This window comes from Lemur catta, chromosome 7, assembly GCF_020740605.2.
Source record: "Lemur catta isolate mLemCat1 chromosome 7, mLemCat1.pri, whole genome shotgun sequence".
Taxonomy (NCBI): Eukaryota; Metazoa; Chordata; class Mammalia; order Primates; family Lemuridae; genus Lemur; species Lemur catta.
Genome location: NC_059134.1, coordinates 85,966,912 through 85,988,757, shown reverse-complemented (window position 1 = coordinate 85,988,757; position 21,846 = coordinate 85,966,912). Strand labels below are relative to the sequence as shown.

Here is a 21,846-nt window from a genome sequence, read left to right as displayed (position 1 = left end):
AACCTCCCAGGACTGGTGAGAGATGAAATGAGGCCACGGGACATGCCCAGGAGAATGGCAGAGCCAGGGGCCTCAGGCCTTCTGTTCAGGCGTCTCTTTCTCTCCTTGGCAGCTGCGGACCTGTAATTTCAGTCTCTTACTCTTTAGTGAATCTACAGTCTAAATGAATGACTTAAGATGAGCTTGGGAGCTCAACAGAGTGACGAACAGAAAGAAACACCTCCAAGGTTACAGTCACTTTTTTTCTCGAGGGTTTAGCAGATTTAGCCCAGAAGTATTCTCACTGCCACCTCTCTCACCAGCTAATTCTGCTCTGCCCCAAAACCCACGGTGAAAGAAAAAGAGACGTTCCAGCCATGAGTGGCAACCTTCAGGTTGGCCGAGGAGAAGGTTGTGCAGCTCCTGCTGTGGCATTTGAAGAAGGAGGAACTGAGGTGCCACCTGCAAATTGAACACGCTGCTGTGGTCAGAGCTGGAGCAGTCTAGACTGCTCAGATGGGCACCAAAGCTGTGCACTGAGAGGACACAGGAGGTGCTAAAAGCTGTCTGTAGGTAACGGACACAGTAACAATGAACTTGCAATACCCAGAGCCAAACCAAAAAAGAAATGGCTTGTCCTGTGTCTTAGCTTTTTTTTTTTTAAAAAGGAGAGCAGACTTGTGTACGATTTTCTTGTATAGTCTCTGCCCCTCCACCCCATGCTCAGAATGAGCCAATAGTTAATAAAATGTATCTATAAATGCTGGGCAAGTCTTAGTAGGCCTGCTAAGTTTTAGAAGGTCTCAAAATGTCAGAGTACCACTGGATCATTTGGAAAGATCTATGCAAATCAACAAATAAGGCAAAGAAGGAATAAAGCCATGCAAGCCCCTTCCAAACCCTCACACTGGCTCGCTTTGGGATTTACCTTGCCCTGTAAAGACCATGCTACTAAGACAGGATCCATTTCATTGCCCTTCTTGAAATGGGCCTGCTAAGTGCAATTCAGCCGTGTAATTACAGGATATTAACTCCCTTTACAAGAATCTTAAACTTGGGGAGATGGAGCTGCCTCTCATTCCATGGCACTGGCACAGAGAAGTAGAAAAGTGAGCAGAACGGATTGTTCCAGGTGTTTACCTTCCACCTTCCTGCCGGACACCCACCTCCCTGGGAGGCTGGAAGACACTGAGGATGACACTGGCTCCTGTTCCCTCCACTTCTCAGTTGGTGGCCCCAGGCCGCCTACTCCACGCTGCCTGAGTACCCAGCAAAGCACATGACAGCCCAGCCACACACACAACCTCTCTTAAATGAGGGTGATTTTCAGCCAAGAACAATGACTGTGGCTCCCGCAGCCACGAAGCAACTGCAGAGTCACACACGCAACAAGGAGTTGCCTCCGACTCATTTTTCACCGCCCAAATCTGCCACTCTCAATCCCGACGGGGGAGGAGAACGGGAGGCTGCGTTTGTCTCCACCGTTCCTACTTCTGGGCAGGGCCAAGAGGCCTCCCCAGAGCACCACAGGGAGGATGCCGTTGGGAGCACGGGCAAGCGTGGCCTGCAGGGAAGAACTGAAACTCCCTGGATCCACCTGCTGCAGCGCTGGCCCTGCCGGCATGGGCTTGTCCTGACCCACATATGACAAATCAGAAGATGGCAGGACAGACAGGGGCCTCAGAGCGGGGCCAGTCCAGGCCCACTTACAGATGACAAAGTGGGGCAAAGCAGCAAGAAACTTACCCAAGGTCTCCGAGGCAGAAGACAGCCAGGCCTGGCTAGCACTCAGGTTCCTTGTCACCTGATTTAGAATGTTCCCCAAACCCCACCTAGGCCATGCTGCAAACTCCTTAAAGACAAGCATCTCTGAATCCTGAAGCCTAAGCTCACTGCTTAAGATGAAGATGAAGGAGACGATGGGAATTAAGAAGGCATCGACTGTCTGCCTGACATGACACCAGGCACTGTCACACCAGGTAAACTGACCCGACCCTCATGAAATGCCACTTCGAGATCAGAGAAGTTAAGTAACCTGCCGAAAGTCACACAGCTACTAAGTGGCAAATCATCGGCTGGTGCCCAGATCAGCCAAATTGCCCAGCCCATCCCCACTCTGCCATGGTACCAAACTCAGCCAGAAAACTAGAACTGAAGCTACTAAGTCAGTCGGGAACACCAGTCATGTGACTTCATACCAAAATCTCAGTTTCATGCCCCTGAGATAAATAAGCTGGCATAAGGAACTCTATGACCATAGTTGATGGGGCAAGAGGAGTGAGAAAGGACAGAAGGAGAAAGCCCACGCTGCCTTAGGTGGACACTCACCCCTTAAGCTGTGTGACCTTGGGCAAGTTACTTGACCTCTCTGAGGCTTGATCTCCTCCCACATGAAATGACCATGCAAACAGTGACTACCTCTGGGTTATAGGAGGATTAAACAAGTAAATATTTGCAAAGCACGGAGAACAGTACCTTGCAAAAAAGCAAGTACTGCATAAGTGCTTGTTAAACAAATAAAATAGCTTTGTTGTAGTTATTTCTAAATTGCCAAGCCATGACAGTAGTGGGGATATGACACCACTTCCCTCTGCTCCTGGTGACCTCAGCAGCATCTGGAAAATACTCCACTCGGGAGCAGGCAAGACTTCTGAGCCCCCGTCGTGGTCACGTGCATTCGAGTTTGCCTTTTCAGGCCTTATTTACTGACACTTCACCTCTGGGTAGCATGTTCCTCAGTTGCAAAAGGTTGTTCCACACATTGTTGTCCTTGTAAATCTTTCCCCAACCCTAGAAGGCAGGTGGTACAGGGATTCTGTCACAGATTAGGAAACGGAGGCCTGAGCAGGCTAAGTGACTCAGCCACGGCTGGGAAGCTGTCGGGTCAGGGACCCAGACCCAGCCGAAAGTCTCCTACCTCCACGCCTGGCCCACTGGTGCACCTGCCGGGTGATTGGAGTTTTCCTTCTTTCTAAATATTTCAAAATATTTTCAATATGAAGCATACTTGAAAAGTTTATACACACAAGAATATACACTTTAAATAATCATAATAAGCTACTGCCTGCATAAAAAAATAGACTGTTACCTTGGAAACATTCTACTTTTTATGCAGGAAATGTGTTCCTATTTTTCTGATAATAGCATGCTTTCTCATTTATTATAAAAAATGTAAACATTCACATAAGTCTGTAACATACCAAGTGAAAGGCCTCCTTCTAGTCATTTAGTCTAGTCTACCCTGTGGAACTTCCTCAGATGACAGAAATGTCCTGTATCTGTGCTGTCCAGTATGGTAGCCACTGGCCGTATGTGGCTTTTGAGCACTTCAAGTGTGACTAGTGCAAATGAGGAACTGAACTTTCATTTTATTTAATTTTAATAGTCACACGTGTGCACACACAATATTTTAACAAGAATGGTAATGTTTTCTCTTAATAACACATCACAGCCATCTTACCATCTCACTACATATTGGTCTACTTTATTATTTTTAATGGTAGCCTAACTAGTCCACTGTGGGGATATCTTATTTGATTTAGCCAGTCCCCTGTGGACGAATATTTAGGTAGTTTCCAGTTTTTTGCTATTGCAAAGAATGAGCATAACTGTATGTCTTAGGGACCACACGACCATTTTTGTAGGGTGTGTTCTCAGAAGTGCAACTGCTGGGTCAAAGGGCCCACTAGTTCTTAGCTAGTTTCACTCTCTGACTCTAACACTGACCCCCACTGCAGCCCAGAAATAGCGTTGCAAAAAATGAGTTGAGAGGCGTAAGGCCTAGAGCTCTGAAGGATGAGAGGCCACAGGCCTGTGTGGCTTTGGAGACAGACAACCCTTGGCATCTTTGATCACTCTGCCATTCGCTCACCGCAGTGGAGAGAAAAAATGCCTCCTCTCTCCCCCCAGCAAAGATGCATCCCCAGATCCTGTGAATATCACCTTATATGGCAAAAGATGTGATTACATTAAGGAACTTGAGAGAAGGGGCTTATCCTGGGTTGTGGGGGACGGCTATAAACGCAATCACATGTACCCTTATAAGGGGGTTGCAGCAGAATGTTAGAGACAGGAGAGGAGAAGACACAGACACACATAGAGGAGAAGGTGATGTGAAGACACAGGCAGAGATTGGAGTGATGCGGCCAAAAGCCAAGGAATGCCAGCAGCCTCCAGAAGCCAGAAGAGGAAAGAAACAGATTCTATCCCAGAGGGAGGACAGCTCTGGTCCACCTTCATTCTGGACTTGGCCTCTAAAACTCTGAAAGAATAAATTTCTGTTGTTTTAAGCCACACAGGTAATGGTAATTTGTTGGAGCAACCACAGGAAACGAACACACTCACTGTGTGGCCTTGGACCACTCTGAACCGCAGTTTCTACATCTGAAAAGTGGGGATAAAAACAGTTACCTTGGAGAGTTGATGCGATGAGAAGAAATATTGTCTGTGAAGTACCTTGCATGGTTCCTGAACTGTACAGGTGCTAGAGCCAGGTGTGGTGGAGGTTCGGAGCAGAGGCACCAGAGCCACGCTGGTGTCACCGCTTCCTGTGGGGCCCTGGGCTGGTGACTTAGGATTGGTACGAGGATTGGATGGGATGGTTCAATTAAAGATTAGAATAGTACTGGTACACAGTAGGTGCTTGATAAATGCTACCTATTGTGTATTTTTATTACCACCATCACTAGCACCCCTGCGATAGCCTGTTCAGGCTGCTACAACAATATAGCACAGCCTGCGTGGCTTACACAACATACATTTATTTCCTGACAGTTCTGGAGGTTGGAAGTCCAAGATCAAGGTGTCAGCAGGATTGGTTTCCACTGAGGTCTCCCTCCTTAGTTTACAGCTGCCTCCTCACTGTGTCCTCACCTGGTCTCTCCTCTGTGCATCTGCGTCCTGATGTCTCACTGTGTCGCCCAAACTGCCTCTTCTTATAAGGGCACCAGTCAGACTGGATCACCCCCACTGCCTCATTTTAACTTAATCACCTCTTGAAAGGCCCCGTCTCCAAATAGAGTCCCATTCTGAGGCACTGGGGGTCAGGGCCTCAACACAGGAATTTGCAGGGGCTGGGGCACAACTCGGCCCACAGCAGCCACCGTCACCACCACTGTCACAAGCAGTTCTGTGCCTAACGTCTCTGACTTCAAGAAACTCCACGGTTTTGCCGAGTATTCTTTCCTGAAGGACCCATCAGTTTACATTTAGAAAAATGCCCTGCAAAAGGGATTTAAATGGTTCAGTTTTGGTGCTGAGAGAGTTCATTTCAGTTATCCGGAAAGCCGGGGTCCCGGTTACAGGGTTACTGAGAGGCAGCACGGGCCTTGCTTGCTAAGACTCACATGGGTTTCTTTGAAAACGTTCACACCCAGGATCCAGGATGTGTTTCTTGGAGAAAAAGAAATGTGATATGTCACCGTCTGCTCACAGCTGCCAGGGCACGGGACGGGGCCACAGGGGTAAAGGGAGAGGGTGCACTTAGTGGAAAATGCAAATGAATTCCACTAGGGCTCCAACCTTTGACTCTGAAAGGGGAAGTAGAATCACGGCCCAGCAACTTAAAATAAAGAAGTGCATGGCTTATAATGACTCTGAGGCTTCCAGGAAAAAGCCACTCTGAGCGTAAATAACAAAGAAGTCAAAGAAAACTGAGCCACACAGTCTGATGTGACAGCCCAGAAAACAAGAAGCAGCCCGTTCCCAGGAAAACAAGGGAGATGGTGGAACTCCTTCTGTGGGTCATGAACACACAAATGAAGACCCAACGTCCTTCCACGCTGTCAGGATTTAGATAACGATCAGTCATTTAACTCAACCAATCCATCCTCTAATCATAGCCAGAATGATCTTCCTAAAGGACAACGATGACAATGACAGCACCATTTACTGAGTGCCAACTGTTCAGCCTATACTTGACCTGTATTATCTCAGCATTTAAAAAGTGAACGTACAGCCGGGTGCGGTGGCTCACGCCTGTAATCCTAGCCCTCTGGGAGGCAGAAGCGGGTGGATCGCTCGAGGTCAGGAGTTCGAGACCAGCCTGAACAAGACCCCGTCTCTACTAAAAAAATAGAAATAAATTATCTGGACAACTAAAAAATATATATAGAAAAAATTAGCCAGGCATGGCGGTGCATGCCTGTAGTCCCAGCTACTCGGGAGGCTGAGGCAGCAGGATCGCTTAAGCCCAGGAGTTTGAGGTTGCTGTGAGCTAGGCTGACGCCACGGCACTCACTCTAGCCTGGGTAACAGAGTGAGACTCTGTCTCAAAAAAAAAAAAAAAGTGAACATACAGGGTCTTGACCTTTAATAGAACAAGAAATATCAGAGCACACCACATTTGGGGGAAACGTTCTCTTACATGTGTGTTCATGTTTACTGAGTTAAGATGTATCACGTATTTCATACGTAGCACTCAGAACTGCATGAAAGCACCTGTGCTTGGTCTTAAAGCCATCAGGAGGTAGGTGCTATTACCATTCCCAACTTATAAAGAACGAAATGGAGGCACCAATTGTTTAACTTGTCTAAGGTCACAGGGTTCCCACAACTCTTAAAATCCACAAATCTCATCCTCACAGCCTCACCTCCAGCCATTGTGCAAGCCACCTCATTGGCCTTCTTCATTCCCTCTACTAGCACCTGCTCCTCCCTGCCCCAGGACCTTGACACGTGCTGTAGCCTCTGCATGAAATACTTCCCACCCGCTTCTCCAGGCTCACACCACACATCCTTCCCTTGCTCAGAGAGGTCCTCCTTCCCCCCAGCCCCAATTAGGTCCTACTCTCCCCACCTTCTTTGTAGTCCTGTCACATCTACTCCAATAAACAACTACAGAATTATTTGTGATAGTTCTGTGAGGCCCACGAGGGCAGGCACTATGCCTGTCATGTTCTCAGGTATGTCTCCAGGTCTTAGCACAGTGCCGAGTGAAGTGGGCATTCCACAGGTATTTTCCAGATGGGTGAATGCCCCGGCTGCATGCGAGGCGCTATTGCTGTAAAACACTGTACAACACAGGAACCATAGCATCAGCTCAGGATACCGACACCTAAAATTACACGGGGCTTTTCCATGGTGTTGAAATCTGACCAACCTGGGTTCAAATCCAGCCTCTGCAATGTACTGGCTGGGTGGCCTGGGTATGTTCCTCACATGCTCTGAGTTTCCGCGTCCTCGTCTATCAAACGAACATTATGCTTATCTTGGTGCTGTTAAGATGAAAAGGAGATAACCTAGGTCATGGCCTGGCACAGTTGGGGCCCAAAAAAGCTGTAGCGAGCATTAACAGCATTATACAACACATGTTCTTCACAAAACCCTCAGTCCCCACAAGGTGACGGGCGGCAGGGCCGGGAGCCGGTCACTCACACGCACTGCCGGGGGGGGGAAGCAATCTGGGGCAACTGCTACGGAGGGAAATTCAACAAGATCTACCAAAATGACGCAGGCCATCCCCTTTGACTCATAAATTCTATTAATACTTCCAGGAATTTTACTCCAGGCACATCAAGTGGCTTCTGTAACAAGGGTTTTCACTGCAGCCTTCTGCATAACAGCAGCAGGTTGGAAATAACCTAAGCGTTCAGCAAGAGCGGACTGGCTAGGTGTAAACTGTGGCGTCCCACACAACGGAATGCCACGCAGCTCGAAGAAAGAAGGAGAAATCTCGTTATGCCCAGACCAGGGTGCTCTCTAAGGGCTGCTTCGAACCAAAGGGCTAAACACAGAATTGTGTCTATATTATGCTATCACATACATTAAAAAAAGATGAAAAAGAACATTTACATATTTTTCTGCATGTGCATTGAGTATCTCTGGGAGGACAACCCAGAAATGGACAACACTGGCCCAGGGCAGGGAGCTAGGTGGCAGCAACACGGTGGGAAAGGCTTTTCCCTATAAGTGCTTTGGTAGCTTTTGAATTTTGAAATATGAAAATGCATTACCGGCCGGGCACGGTGGCTCACGCCTGTAATCCTAGCACTCTGGGAGGCCGAGGAGGGTAGATCGTTTGAGCTCAGGAGTTCGAGACCAGCCTGAGCAAGAGTGAGACCCCATCTCTACTAAAAATAGAAAGAAATTATACGGACAGCTAAAAACATATATATATATATATATACATACATATATATACATATAGAAAAAATTAGCCGGGCATGGTGGCGCATGCCCGTAGTCCCAGCTACTCGGGAGGCTGAGGCAGTAGGATTGCTTAAGCCCAGGAGTTTGAGGTTGCTGTGAGCTAGGCTGACGCCACGGCACCCACTCTAGCCCAGGTAACTGAGCAAGACTCTGTCTCAAAAAAAAAAAATAGAAAATTCATTACCAATTCAAATAAGTAAAGACAACAGTGACTCTCCTAACCACCTCCCCCAAAAACAGAAAACCAAAATATAAAGGTTCTATGATTTGTTCAAAGTCACTCAGCTGTTAGGAGGAAGTCAGGATTCAGACTTAGCTTCTGACCTCAAGCCAGGGCTCTACTAATTACAGTTGGTTCATTCATTCAACACGAATTTATTTATTCAGCACTTACTCCACAGCAGGAGCTGCCTTGTGTAGGGACTCTTGGGCCAGAAAGTAAACACTTGTAGGAAAGCAGATGAAAGGAAGAACCCATCTCTTTCCTTTCCGTCTGCACCAGGCATCCCAAACTGGCCAAAAGCACCGGGCTGGGACTGTCGCAATGAGTGAGACTGGCAGACACAGCAAGCTTGTTTTACTAGCACTCCCTGCTTAGGCTAAAGGAGGCAGCCGCCACTCAGTCCAATCTGGTGTTTGCCATCTCAGGATACAAGCCCAGCTTTGCGAGATCTGATTTTTCCCAAGAGAAGCCAAAAATCCAGATTTGTGAAATCACCTGATTTGTTGGCAACTAATGCACCAGGCCAACCAGCTCTTTTGGGGAGAAATATGTAGGTTTGTGACCTTTATTCTATCCCATCACAGCTACAACCACCAGCCTTTCAGACCTTTTATCCAGGGCCTAACCAGGTGTCAAGTAGGCCTGCACTCAGCAGCTGCGGTGGCCTTGGGCCAGTCACTTCACTTCTCTGGGTCTGCTGACTTGCAGTTAATTAAGGGGTTGGCCCAGCTGAGAGCCAGGATTCTCTTCCAGCGTCACTGGCTACGCACTCAGCCCTACCCTGGGAGCTGCACACAATGGGTAGCTCTGAGCGCCTAGGCAGGGGCTCAGACCCTAACACGACTCAAACCCACAGCCAGCCCTCCGCTGATGTTTCAACGCCCACCTACCGCATCATCTCACTGCCCAACCTCTTAACTAAGCAGCTCTCTGTCTTATCTCACTCTCACCCCATGCCGACTCCTCCCCGGAGCCACGGAGCCACAAGCACCCCTTTGTATTACATGCATACCCAGACGCACTCTTCAAAGACACAGGGCAAGCCAGCAGCACCACCCAAGGTATGGCCAAAGGAAACTCGCAGCAGGCAGGACCCTCCAAGCCAGCCAAGGAAACCAGATCTGGAGTCCACCCTCTCCCCACTCCCCAGCCCACTGCATGGAAATCAGGTCAGAAGTACATTTCCAAGAGCATGGGACCACTTTGCCAAACCAATTGCCTACCATGACTATTTTATTAACATTACTGCTGATTAGAGTAATATCAACTATCATCAGAGGCTGGCCGTGATAGTCAGGACGGTGACAAGCCTCTATTGATATCGTATTATCTCCGTGAATTCCGCTCTAAACCAGTGAGGTAGGTTTCATGAGGCCCATTTTTCAGATGAAGAAACGGAAGCACACGGAGTCACTCACCCAAAGGGAGAAGATTAGTAAGAGGGACCGAGAGTCTAACCCTACGCGATTCCGGAGCCTGAGCTCCTGGCCCTCTGTTTCAAACAACACTGGCGCCTGCCACACACAGAGCCGAGTGACTGAACGCCACTCGCTTCCCCTCACAAACACCCCTCTTACCTTGTCCTGGCAGCAGGCACGCTCTGTCCCTCCTGGGAAGGAGGCTTGGCTTCTTCATGGCCCTCACCAAGAGAGCTGAAGTCACTGTGTCTGTTTACTCGTTCAGCGTCTCACAAGCCCTGATAGCATGGAAGTTCCTTAAAGGCAAAGACCTTTTCCGTCTTGTTTACTGCTACACCCTGGTGCTGAGCACAGTGTTAGGCACATCAAAGGCTCCCAGGAAATATTTTTAAATAATGGAATGAAAGGTGGATTTTCTATATATAGAAAAAATTAGCCGGGCATGGTGGCGCATGCCTGTAGTCCCAGCTACTCAGGAGGCTGAGGCAGGAGGATCGCTTAAGCCCAGGAGTTTGAGGTTGCTGTGAGCTAGGCTGACGCCACGGGGCACTCACTGTAGCCAGGGCAACAAAGTGACACTCTGTCCCAAAAAAAAAAAAAAAAAGAAAGGTGGATTCCCAAGCCCCGAGAAGGAGCAGCTTTTTGTTTCTGAGAGACCAAAAACAATTGTCTTTGCTGCTGACTGAACTCGGGTCCACCTAAGCATTTCTGTCCACAGGGACGTGGACCTGGGCCCTGTGGGAGAGGAAAACCGGGTTTGCTGGGCAGTGGATCCTCCAGACAAGGCAGCGGAGAGGCGCCTGCCGCGTGGCACAGCATGTTTGTTTGCATGAAGGACCAACCTTCACAACTCTTAGGAGACAAAAGCCAGCCAAGGATCGGACACTGACTCCTACAAACCAGAAAATGTTAAGGGTCAAGTGTGGACTATGGAAAAGGCACAACAGGAAGCAGGAGACAGCTTTCTCAGCGCGCCACTGGAAACCGAGCGCAGACAGGAGAGTCTGGGAGTCTGACTTTGTGCAACGGTAAACACTAAAGGAAACAGGATGCACACTCAAGTGTTTATCTCTGCCTAACAGTGTTTTCTAAATGTCCGCAGGACTCAGAACACTGACAATTTAGATGCACCTACAAGGAATTATATCATCACATCATGTCATCATCACCGGGGCCTGCAAACCACTGTACAATCACCAGAAAAATGCCCGTCTGTGGTACAAGTTACGCAAAACTGTGGGAAATAATCCCACAACTTATTTACTCACCTGTAAGTCCACATTAAGTATCAAGTGTCTTGGAGTGCAGATGGTTTGGGTGTGGCCCATAAATGCCATCCAGAGTGATTCTGCAGTGCCTACCACACGGTAAGCCAAAATGTCTAGACACAGGCAGGAGCTAAGACTGACCATTACGTGATCAATTACATTGCTGACATGTAACGTATATAAAACCCTGGCGGGCGAGAGGGCGGTCAAAAACCACGGTCTGGCAGCCAACGAGAGTTTTCTAAGTGTGGGAAAATTTGCTCTAGATTAAAATGTGCTACTTGTTAAAAATTAGCTCCACTCTCTCACTGCAGAAATAAGATTAAATGCTGTTTCGTAAGAAAAGCAGATGAAGGGAAGTGTAGCCAGGTATAAAGAACGTTGAATAAAGGATCAGAAAGCAGATGGGGCTGTCCAGGTATGATCACTTCATGGAGGTGCTGAGTCCCATTCAAGTCCATTTAATGCAACCAAATGTTACGAGGTCCACTATGTGCGAGGGTCTGCGTAAAGGAACTCATAGGGGCATAGAAGAATAAAGTATCTGCTCCCAAGGAGCTCAGGGTCTCGCAGGAAATATCCAAAGTAATACTATAAATGCAAGTAGACACCGACGGCTATAACTGAAGATGGACAGCTGAGACAAGATTGAGGCAGAAAAGTTAAATCACATTCTAGAGCTACAAGGCAAAGCTAATGAAAGGTCAACTGAAAACTATAGGTTCTCCATTTCCTTGCCCATAACGCTAGAGAACATGGGCACTGGAGGCTGGAAAGGAAATTTTGAGAAGGGAAAACAAGCTTTCATGGGTAAGAGCTTTAGAAGCTTGAGGTGTATCCAACGCCTTATATAGGAGCGACCAGGATAGGATGAAAATATTCCATTTCAACAACTATATAGTGAGCATCTATTACCTTGGCCACAAAGACAAGCCAGATATGGCTCCTACCAATAATAATAAAAGGGAACAGTCATTGGTCATTAAAGAAAAAACATTAAGGTCTAATGGAGGGATGGCAAACGCAATGCCTACAGGGGGCAAAGACAGAGAACTTGACCAAGGTTAGAAGGCCAGGTGGGAACTACAGCAAAGAACATCCTCTGTCTTCTTTTCCTTTGTCAAAGAAAAGCTGGAGGACAGGTACAATGGCTCATGCCTATAATCCTAGCACTTTGGGAGGCCAAAGCAGGAGGATCACTTGAGGTCAGGGATTCAGGACCAGCCTGAGCAAGAGTGAGACCCTGTCTGTACCAAAAATAGAAAAAATTAGCCAGGCATAGTGGCAAGCACCTGTAGTCCCAGCTACTCGGAAGGCTGAGGCAGGAGGATGGCTTGAGCCCAGGAGTTTGAGATTGCAATGAGCTGTGATGAGGTCACTGCATTCTACCCAGAGCAACAGAGTGAGACTCATTTTCAAAAAAAAAAAAGCTGGAAACTTGAGCTTAGATGTCAACTCTCCCAACTTTTAAATACAATGCAAGCCAAACAATACATGTCTGATGCCAAACTTTGGCCCACAGACTGCCAGTTGGAGACCCTTGCATGAGAGTGAGCAGAGAAAAATGTACACAGCTTGTGACTGTGAGAGACAAAGGAATGAAGAAGAGATATTGTGAAGGTTGCAGAGCCAGGCCCAAGGGAAAATGAATACAGCCCTGGTCAAAATAAATAAAGTAACTGAACCAATCAAGTAAAACTCCAAAGGCCTGTGGTATAACACTCACCACTAACTTCTGCACAGCACTTTATAGTTTGTAATGCTCTTTTCTCATGTCACTCCACTTTCCCCCAACAACCCTAGGAGGTAAGCACTATTATTCCCCCTGTTGTAGAAGTGTTGAATCTCTGGTTTGGAACATTTAAGCAACTTGCCTGTGGTCCTACAGCTGTGGAGTGACAGCACCAGGACTCAGATCTAGGACTTGTACTTTTCCAGAATCTCAAAAAGCAGAGCTCCCGGCTATCCTGGACCCTCCCAGTGATGCTCATTCATTCGGCCTGAAGTCTGGACATAAATCTGTACTTTCTAGATATCCTCCAGGTGATTCTGATGTACAACGAGCCTTGATAACACTGGTCTAGACCCATGCTCTCAACCAGGGGTGATCTGGTTTCCCTGGTTCCCCAGGGGACATTCTGTCTGGAGATACTTTTGGGTAGTGACAACTGTGGAGGCTGAAGGTGGAGGGTCCTAGGGTAGTGGGTAGAAGCCAAGGATGCTGCTGAACATCCTACGATGCACAGGACGACCCCCACGACAAAGAATTACCCTGCCAGAAGCATCAAGGGCCAAGGTTGAGAAACCCTGATCAAGACCCTTGTGCCTTGCTACTCACACTGTGGTCTGAGAATCAGCAGAATCAGCATCGCCTGGGAGCTTGTTAGAAATTCAGGCCCCAGCCCAGACCTACTGACTCGGATTCTGTCATTTACCAGCTCTCTGGGTGACGCGTGCGCACTTTGAGAAGCACAGCTTTTGACCAGCTTCCTTGGCAACCATGGAATTTTAGAACAGAAAGAAACCTCCGTGGTGGGCCAATCTCATTATTTTAGAGATACGAAAACTCCACGATGCCAGTTAGGAGCAAAGCATGGGCTCATTCAACAGCTCAGCCTCTCTGAAAAGAGGATACCGACCTTTGGGGTAGTGGGGGGTGTCATGAGGCCTGAAAGGGATCTACTGTCCGACTGGTGAAGAATTTTTTTTTTTAATTATCTCCAACACCACAAAGGATTACTGTGTTTACCCACCAATTTTGCCCCCATAAACTTCACAAGGAAAGTGGCCACACAGCTTCCGCAGGGGTGGCCCCCGGCAGCCTGCACGACGAAGCAGAAGCAGAGTTCTCCAACACCACAGCAGAGTGGACGCAGTCTCCCCAAAAGACTTCTGGGGAATGACGCTAAACCAGTTCCAAAGAAGCACTTAGAATTAAACAGCAAGCGTCAAAAGGGTTTACCCCGAGGATTTACGCAGCTGAGGTCACAAGCAGGTTGTGACAGGGTTTGAGGCGGCTCGGTTCAGACTAATACAGGCACACGTCAGAGCTGATGGTGGATGTTTGCCCCCAGTCCTTGGGAAGAAGACACAAACAAATGTTTTCGGCTATTCTTCCAGGCTCAACTTAAGCTGACATACTCCTGAACAGCTGAAGGAGTCCAACGCAGTCCCTTAATCCTAGTATTTGCTAGAAAACCCAAATGCCATCAGAGATGCCTTCCACAAAACACAGAACGCAGCCTGTGTCAAAAAGAACCGGCAAAGTTGTAGAAAATTCTGTAACAAGTAAAGTAAGGAGAGAACATTAAACGAGGTGTTGCTGGCATTTGGCAACCAGCTAAAGTGAAACCAGAATACTGATACGTGTGATAGAGAAATCTTATATTTACACCTCAAAATTGAGGAGAGGGAAAGAGAATGAAAGCCTAGAGAGATTAATATATGGGCAAATACATGATTTTATGTAATATATAATCATCTGCCAAATAAATTGGGCAAATAATAACGACAGATTGTTTGGCAGGGGTAAATGTTTACCAGGCCTTCCTGCAGGCAATGGTCAAACAAGGACAAGAGAGAGATTGGGGTGAGGTCTACCCCTCTCCAAAACCCTTCTGGGTTAACTCAGTTAACTGAGTTGCTCTTCAGAGGCTGACAGAGCCAGCTGAACCTGGCTTTGAGCTTCTTCTCTTTAATGACGTCTGTATATAACAATATCATTTATTATCCTGTTACAGAAATGTCATATTTTTAAAATGGGGGAGGCAAAGAATGTCCATTACGAATTAGAAGAATACATAAAACCCTCAAAAATCCCAGAACACATTACAGCTGGAAATATCAGGGAGTTAAAAAAAAAAGTCAGCTTAAATTTAATAGACCGTTTAAATTCCTACTTGATGGTAATTAGACAGCAAGCAGCATTTCTTTAAAGGCTGCTAGACAGAACTTAATCCAATTTAGGCAATCACTAACCTTTGCTTTTTTTTTTTTCTCTCTCTCTCTCTCCCCTAAATGAAATCCAAGGATTGATCTACAAAGGCCATAAACTGGCAAAGCATAAGAAAAGAATATTTAAAGAGAGAGAGATTGGGGCCAAGTCCAATTAAAATGGAAGCAAGTTTCACAGGCTCCCTAATTTATACGGATTATAAGAGGATGGCACACAACGGAAGGCATTCCGAGGGAGGTGGAGGTCATTACTTCCCTACCTCTCCCCTCTGGGAACCTCATCTGGAAGGTCAACAGCCATCCCCTCCCAGGTCAATGCTAGTAATTCCCCACACTCCCAGTATCTACAGGGCCTCTCTCCTCCTTCCATGGAGTAACCCCTGGAAGAGCTCTCCAGGACCATCCCATCAGCCACCATTGTTCACCCACCTCCTGTCCCCTCCTTTTAGAGTTCCTGCACGGCTCTGGCATTGACTTCTGATGCAGAAACTTCCATGTGAACCACTAGGACCTTCTTGAGAACCTAGGACCCTGGGTTCTTCATTGAAGGCCTTCAAGGGTAGGTATCAAAAGGTACTGGAAAGAACAACAGGCTTAAGTTAATGACTGTGTGACCCTGGGAAAGTTAACAAACCCCTCTGTGCCTCTGTTTTCTCACCGTAAAATAGAGAAAATAATATCTACCTTTCTGGGTTGTTGGGAGGCTTGAATATCATTCCCATAGCAGTACCTGGCTCAGAGTACTTATCCAATAAATAAGTTGGTCCATTTGTTTTAACTGTATGAGTTTCTAAGTAAATCTTGGATCTCTACGTGCTGAAAAAATGTGAATTAACTCAAGTTCATCGTTGATGCCCCATCACTATCATGCATCCTCTATGCCTCCCATCCCCTTCTTGGCTCCAGTGTAAAATCTTTCCTTATAAAACAGTACTTTCTGCTTATCAGGGTACCACTCTCTCTGTTCCCAAATTCCAAATGCCATATCCTGTACAAAATCCACAAAACATTTTATTCTCAGATTTCGGCAACCGAGATATTAATTCACACTGATTTGTTAACAAAGGATCATTTCTACAAGCATTGCCTTTTAACACATATTTACATTTTTTGTATACAGAGGCAACTCTGGGGAACAAACCTTTAATGATGAATGTTAGATATTGCAGGGAACTTTCTGAGGGACTCACACTATTTCTCAAATCAATTCTGTATTGCTCTAGCTCTGCGGAAAGGACTAAAAGGAAAAAGTCTGCAATTCAAGAAAGATTTCAGCATATTTTACCTTGTACAAGGGCAGTACAAAAGGAATAACCACAGAGAAACAGATACATGCATACCTACAAGTCATTAGGATAGAGAAATCTGGGGAAAAATTTAAGAAATCCACAAAGTCCTTACTGAATTCAATTTTATACACAAATGGCTTAAATGTTGAACCTATATTAAGTCAATGAGCAAAATGAAGATTATGACATTTAGGTCTGGACTATCCGCATGAGATTTTCAGATAGTTTAACAGTTTTCTAAAGACAAGATTAGGACTTTTTTCAATAATTGAGCCACTTTGTGACATTTTGTAACATTAAAAAAAGAAATAAAAAGCCACCAATTTAATCAACCACAGGATGATCCAATCAACAACTGGGGAACTGAAGAAAGAGACATCTCCAGCCTACAAACCTGTAGTTACGAACCTGGAATCCATTCTCAGCTCCATCCCTGTGTGTGTGACCTTCAACATACTAAATTCTTTAAACCTCAGTGGGCTCATCTATATAGTGGGTATATAATAATACCTATATCATTGTTTTGGTGAGGATTACATATTATCACACTCTCCTAGTGCAAAGTTTAAGGCATCCTAAGACTTCAAGAGTTGTTTGCACTGGGCGCAGTGGCTCATGCTTGTAATCCTAGCACTCTGGGAGGCCGAGGCGGGAGGATCGCTTGAGGTCAGGAGTTTGAGACAAGAGTTATTTGCACCTGCCCCCTTTTTAAAATAAGAACATTTTTGCAATGTTCACACACAGAACATTATTGAAACCTCACCCTCTGAAATAAAGAAAAGAGGACCCAACCCAGAGAAACAAGCTGGTCTAAACTAAGCCCTTGAGAAATAAGCCAGTTAGACATGCTTATCTCTAATACCTGTCTTCTTTTACACATTAATGGTTCCAGGTGTTAGAAGCATCAATAAAACACAGAAAAGACAAAGCCTGGGGTTGGAAAAACTGAAGACAACTTTGTGGATTGACCGAGCATTGTTTCCTCTATTGGCAAGGCTGCATTTCTACAGAAACCGCTCTAAACAGCACCCCTGATCAGATTCTAGGGCTCAATGCTGCAACCGGAGAAGACCGACCAGCCAGGTTCCACAGACAGAAGCACTGCCCCTCCTCAGTCGAGCTGGGAACCTTACCAGGAGCTAAATTTAAAATGTGGCTAAATTAGTTTCTGCAAGCTCCATTTCCCCTCCGCTTCATGTTGTCAGTGACAGCGCCTTCCACCCCAAAGCAATTTACCAGAGCTCAGCACTATGACATTTTGCAGTATGTAGGGCAATGCAATGGCACGACTGCAAACCTACGGTGGCGGTCAGGATCACCCAAGAGAAGTCAGAAAGGGCAGTCTTCGAGGCTTCCTCAGCGAGCGTGCCTTGGGGAGGTGGGGATGAGGGGTGAGGATGGAGGCAACCCATTGGACCACTGGCGCCCGTGGTCGGCTCTGGTCCTTAGCATATGGGTCATCTGAATTTGCACGTATCGTTTGAGCAACAGGTCCTGAACTCTGCCCAAGCCGGGATGCCGGGAGATTCCAGCCCGGAGCTTCTTCCACGCGGGTCTCCGGGGCAGACGTGCAGCTGAGCAGCCGCGCGCGAGCTTTCGGTCATGTGGGGCGCATCGCAGTAATTGAAACCTTGCACACCGCAGGATTGCAGTGGCCTCTATAAATACTCACCGCCTTACTGCTGACAAACAAAACGCGGGCTCCCGGCACCGCGGGGGAAGAGGCGGCGGCGGCAATGTGCTCGAGGGCAGGGGCTGGGTGGAACTTGGGGGAAAACCCTGTTGCCAGGCAGGGAGGCATCCCAGAGCCCATTCCTGAAGCACAAGCCGCAAGTACGCAGCCGGGTCTGACCCCGGGCGGCGGCCCCTAGGAAATCCGGCAGGAGGCTTGGGAAGGGAGGGTCCTCCCTGCGCGCGGGAGCACGCGGTGGGCGAGCAGGGCAAAGCCTCACCAAAGGGAGGGCGGGCGCCCCAGATGGAACGGAAAGGGGATGCCACGGGCTCAGAGCAAGGGGTCCCCAGCGGGGCGGCCCCAGGGCTTCCTTGCAGCCAGCTCCGGCCCGCCCCCGTCGGCGGGGCTGCGACACGCGAGACAAAGTGACTGCCTCCTCTCCCACGCCCCCCTCCAGAAATGGGGACGGCGAGCAAAAGGCTTTTTGCAGGCACTGAATCGCCCGCCCCTGAGCGGCGGCAGCTATTTAGATTTGTCCCTCGGGCAGAGGAAGAACAAGAGAGACAAACAAGCAAACTTTCTTTTTCGACCTCCTGGCTCGGCCTGGGTCCCACGATCGGCAGCATCCCCCATCCCATCTCACAGCAGTCCCTCAATCACCCTAAATGGCCCCTGGGGAGCGCGGCTTGCTGCCCGCCCCACCGTGGTGGTCGCCAGCATGGTCCCCTGTGCCCGCCTCCAGCGTCCGCCCTTAACCATGCGCGGGTCCCCACCTGCCTGCCCCCCAAATGTGACGCTTTTCCCCAGCCCACCCTCAACCTCCCGCCGTGCCCCGCCAGATTGTGCCTGGCGATTTCCTGCTTAATCCTGTGCCACTGCTGAGCCTAGGACGCCGGCCCCTCCCGGGGACTTCCCCACTCACCCCCTTGGGGTCCCCGGTGTGAGTCACCCTGAGTTGCGCACAATCGCCACTCGCCTCCGCCCCGGACTCCGCGCGCCCAGGAAAAAGTTTCCGGCCTTCCCAAGGAAGTTTTCTCACCGGAGAGAAATGAGCGACCTGGATGGCCCTCGCCGCCGCGCTCTGCTGAGCTCTGCCTCCCTCTCTCCTCCCCCAGCTCTGCCCGCGCGGGGTCCGGTCCAGCCTCGGTTCCTCTCCCGCGCCAGTCAACAAACGCGGCGGCCCGGAGCTCCCAGAGCCGGGCTGGTGACACGTTTCCCTCCTCTCTCATCTTACGCCTCCTCCTCCCCCTCCTCCTCCTCCTCCCCCCCCTCCTCCTCCCACTTTTCCTGTCCCAGGCACATCGCTTTAGTTTCTGTCCAACGACCCCCACCCCACTTCACCCCATCCCATTTCTTATCCCCTGCAACTTTCACCCCTCCGGGAGGGTGGAGAGGGGGGCCCTGCACTTACATCCAGCTGGACAATTTCAGGAAATCCAAGCTCTTTGACTTAAAAAAGACGAGGAGGATGCCCCAAGTCCGAGGAGCTCCGTGCTTGTTTCTCTCACACGAGATCTACAGCCCCGCCTCCGCCCTTGCCCCTGCCCCACGGAGGGAAGCTCTGCCAAGCCGAGAGGTGGTTCTGGGGGCTCATTTAAAAGGAATAAGGCTAGACTGAATACAGGACAGGAGCATGAAACTTTTCTTTCTTTTCGTTTCTCTTCCTTTTTTCTTTTCTTTTCTTTTCTTTTCTTTTCTTTTCTTTTCTTTTCTTTTTTTCTTCCTTCCCTCCCTCCCTCCCCCTCTCTCTTTTTCTTCTTTCGTTTGTTTGTTTGTTTCTATCTTCCTTTCTTTTATTTCTTTTTTTGTCTTTCAACAGTCACCAGGCTGATTCCAGAAGTTGTTTAAAGTGCATTCATGAAAATATAAGTCAAGTGAAGTCTCTCTTTTAACTTCTCAAAATTCTTTTAAAAGTCCCCAATTCTCATTCCAACGGAAGGTTTAATAAATTGAAGGGCCCTTCAGGGTTTGAAAACCACAGAAAACCAACCAATCCCAAGATTAAAAACAATGTAAAACTATTTTCAGAACTTTTTTTTTGCAGGTGTTAAGAATTTGATGCAGCTGTTTGCAGGACTCACTGGCTTGCACAATTTCACCCTATGGTTGAGCAAGAAATACTTTAAAAATGCTGCCTGATCACACTTAGGCTTTGAAACCACAGCGACATTTGCTGAAGAAAAAAATGTATGTGTCCTTTTATCTCAAAACGGATCATAATTCCTTTTCGTTTTGGTCATTGTGACCTTACAAAACCTATGTGTTAGGGTTGCAGGTTAATGAAGCTCTGGGTGTCTCACTAGTCCGGTAATATTAGGTAAAGCTAAAGGGTTTTCAGCAGAAACCCCAGGATGACAGAGGGCCTTTAAATCTCATCCCAAGAATCACCCAGCACCCAGCACAGGCCCAGGAAAGAAAATCTTAAGAGGTCAAAGAGCAAGGAAGGAACTTAAGAAAGGTATTCAAGGAAGCTGTTCTGAGAGCTTAAGAACTAATGCCTGGAGGCAGAACAGCAAGGTGTATATACCAGCTCCTCCTCTTCCTAGCCTCAAGTTATTAGCCAAGTTATTTAACTTCACTGGGCCTCAGTTTACTCATATGAAAATGAAGATAAAAGTGGTAGATATCTCTTAGGGTGGCTGTGAGGATTTAATGGATTCAAACAGAGAGAGTGTGTAGAATCGCTGCTGGGATTCAGAAGATATTAAGCGATTATTACTGCTGTTATTATCCCTCGGGTCTGGGAAGTGAAAAGGGAGCTAGTTCTGCGTGGCTGCAGGGAGATCAGTTTGGGAGCATCCATTTCACATTGCTAACTCTCTCATCTCCTTTAGTTCCGTCCATGAGGCCTATCCTCTTCCACCTATTTAAAATTGTAATTTGCCCCTCCCTCCTAACCCCACTCACTCAACTGTACCTTTTACTTTTTTTTCCATAGTATCTATCACCTTGTAATGTATTATATGATTTATTTTTTTTAATTTATTGTCTCTCTGTCTCACCGCCTCCTACTTTCAGGCTAGAACACCAGCTCTCCAAGGGCCCAGATTTGTTTTGTTCACTGATACAGCCCAAGTTCCTGGAACAGTGTCTGGCACATAGTACGCACCCAGCAAATACCATATAAATGAATCGATGAGTGAATTCATTTAGCATATGCTGTACTGATTGCCTGTGGTGGGCCGGGCATTGTGCAATAAGAAAAAAAGTTAATCACCAGGCCTGTCCTAGGATGAAAGAGGTTCCTGGAAGAAGTGCATTCCCTGGTAAATGGAAGTATTCGTGAAATAGGAGGATACTAGCTTGGTGGGGATGCCATAAAAAAGTATTCAAGGACAGGAAGAGAGGTTTGCAGAGGTTAAAGTCTTTTCTAATCCTAAGAGTTTTTAATTTTGTAAGCAGAATTTTCTTAAAATGAGAAGTAGCCAAAATTTCTGTATAAATCAGAGCTCGTCTCTAAGGACCATCAATGCCAATACATTATGCTTGTCAACATCCCATTTTTAACCAAAATTCTAAATGTCAAGGAAACATTGCATTTTTTAAATTAAGAAACAGAATTTTGTCAAGAGAAGCTAGCATAGATCATTCTATTTAAACATTAATTTATGGAGGAAGAAATTCTAGGTCTTTATTAGACATATCAGACACATAGCTTGCCATGTCCACAGACTCTGAAATGAAAGTTGGCCCAAGCAAGGCCCCTGCTGAAAGAGTAACCCTTAGGCAGCCCTTTTAGGCCTAAGGGTGGTCACCTGACCCAGGGGCAGTCCATCCACAGATTTGCCCAGTGACAAACTCTGGCCCTAAAAGGTTCACTGGGCCAATCAGATTCTATTTCAGGAATGTGAACATACACACACACACACACACACACACACACACACACAGAGCT

At 47.4% G+C, this 21,846-nt stretch overlaps 1 protein-coding gene across 7 annotated transcripts in view; it reads right to left on the bottom strand.

The window, feature by feature from the left end:
* The window catches only part of PRR5L (proline rich 5 like), a 73,923-nt gene extending 54,292 nt beyond the window's left edge, over positions 1-19,631 (bottom strand). The window contains exons 1-2 of one of the 7 annotated variants that reach the window (XM_045557821.1): positions 19,363-19,631; positions 7,079-7,193 (exon numbers count right to left, since the gene is read on the bottom strand). The gene's annotated coding sequence lies outside the window, so the exon portion shown is untranslated. Of the gene's footprint in view, positions 1-7,078; positions 7,194-15,419; positions 15,527-18,990; positions 19,164-19,362 lie in introns of those variants that run through there. The other 6 variants (XM_045557824.1, XM_045557823.1, XM_045557825.1 and 3 more) reach the window with 6 other exon arrangements.
* Between the last annotated feature and the right edge of the window lie 2,215 nt (positions 19,632-21,846).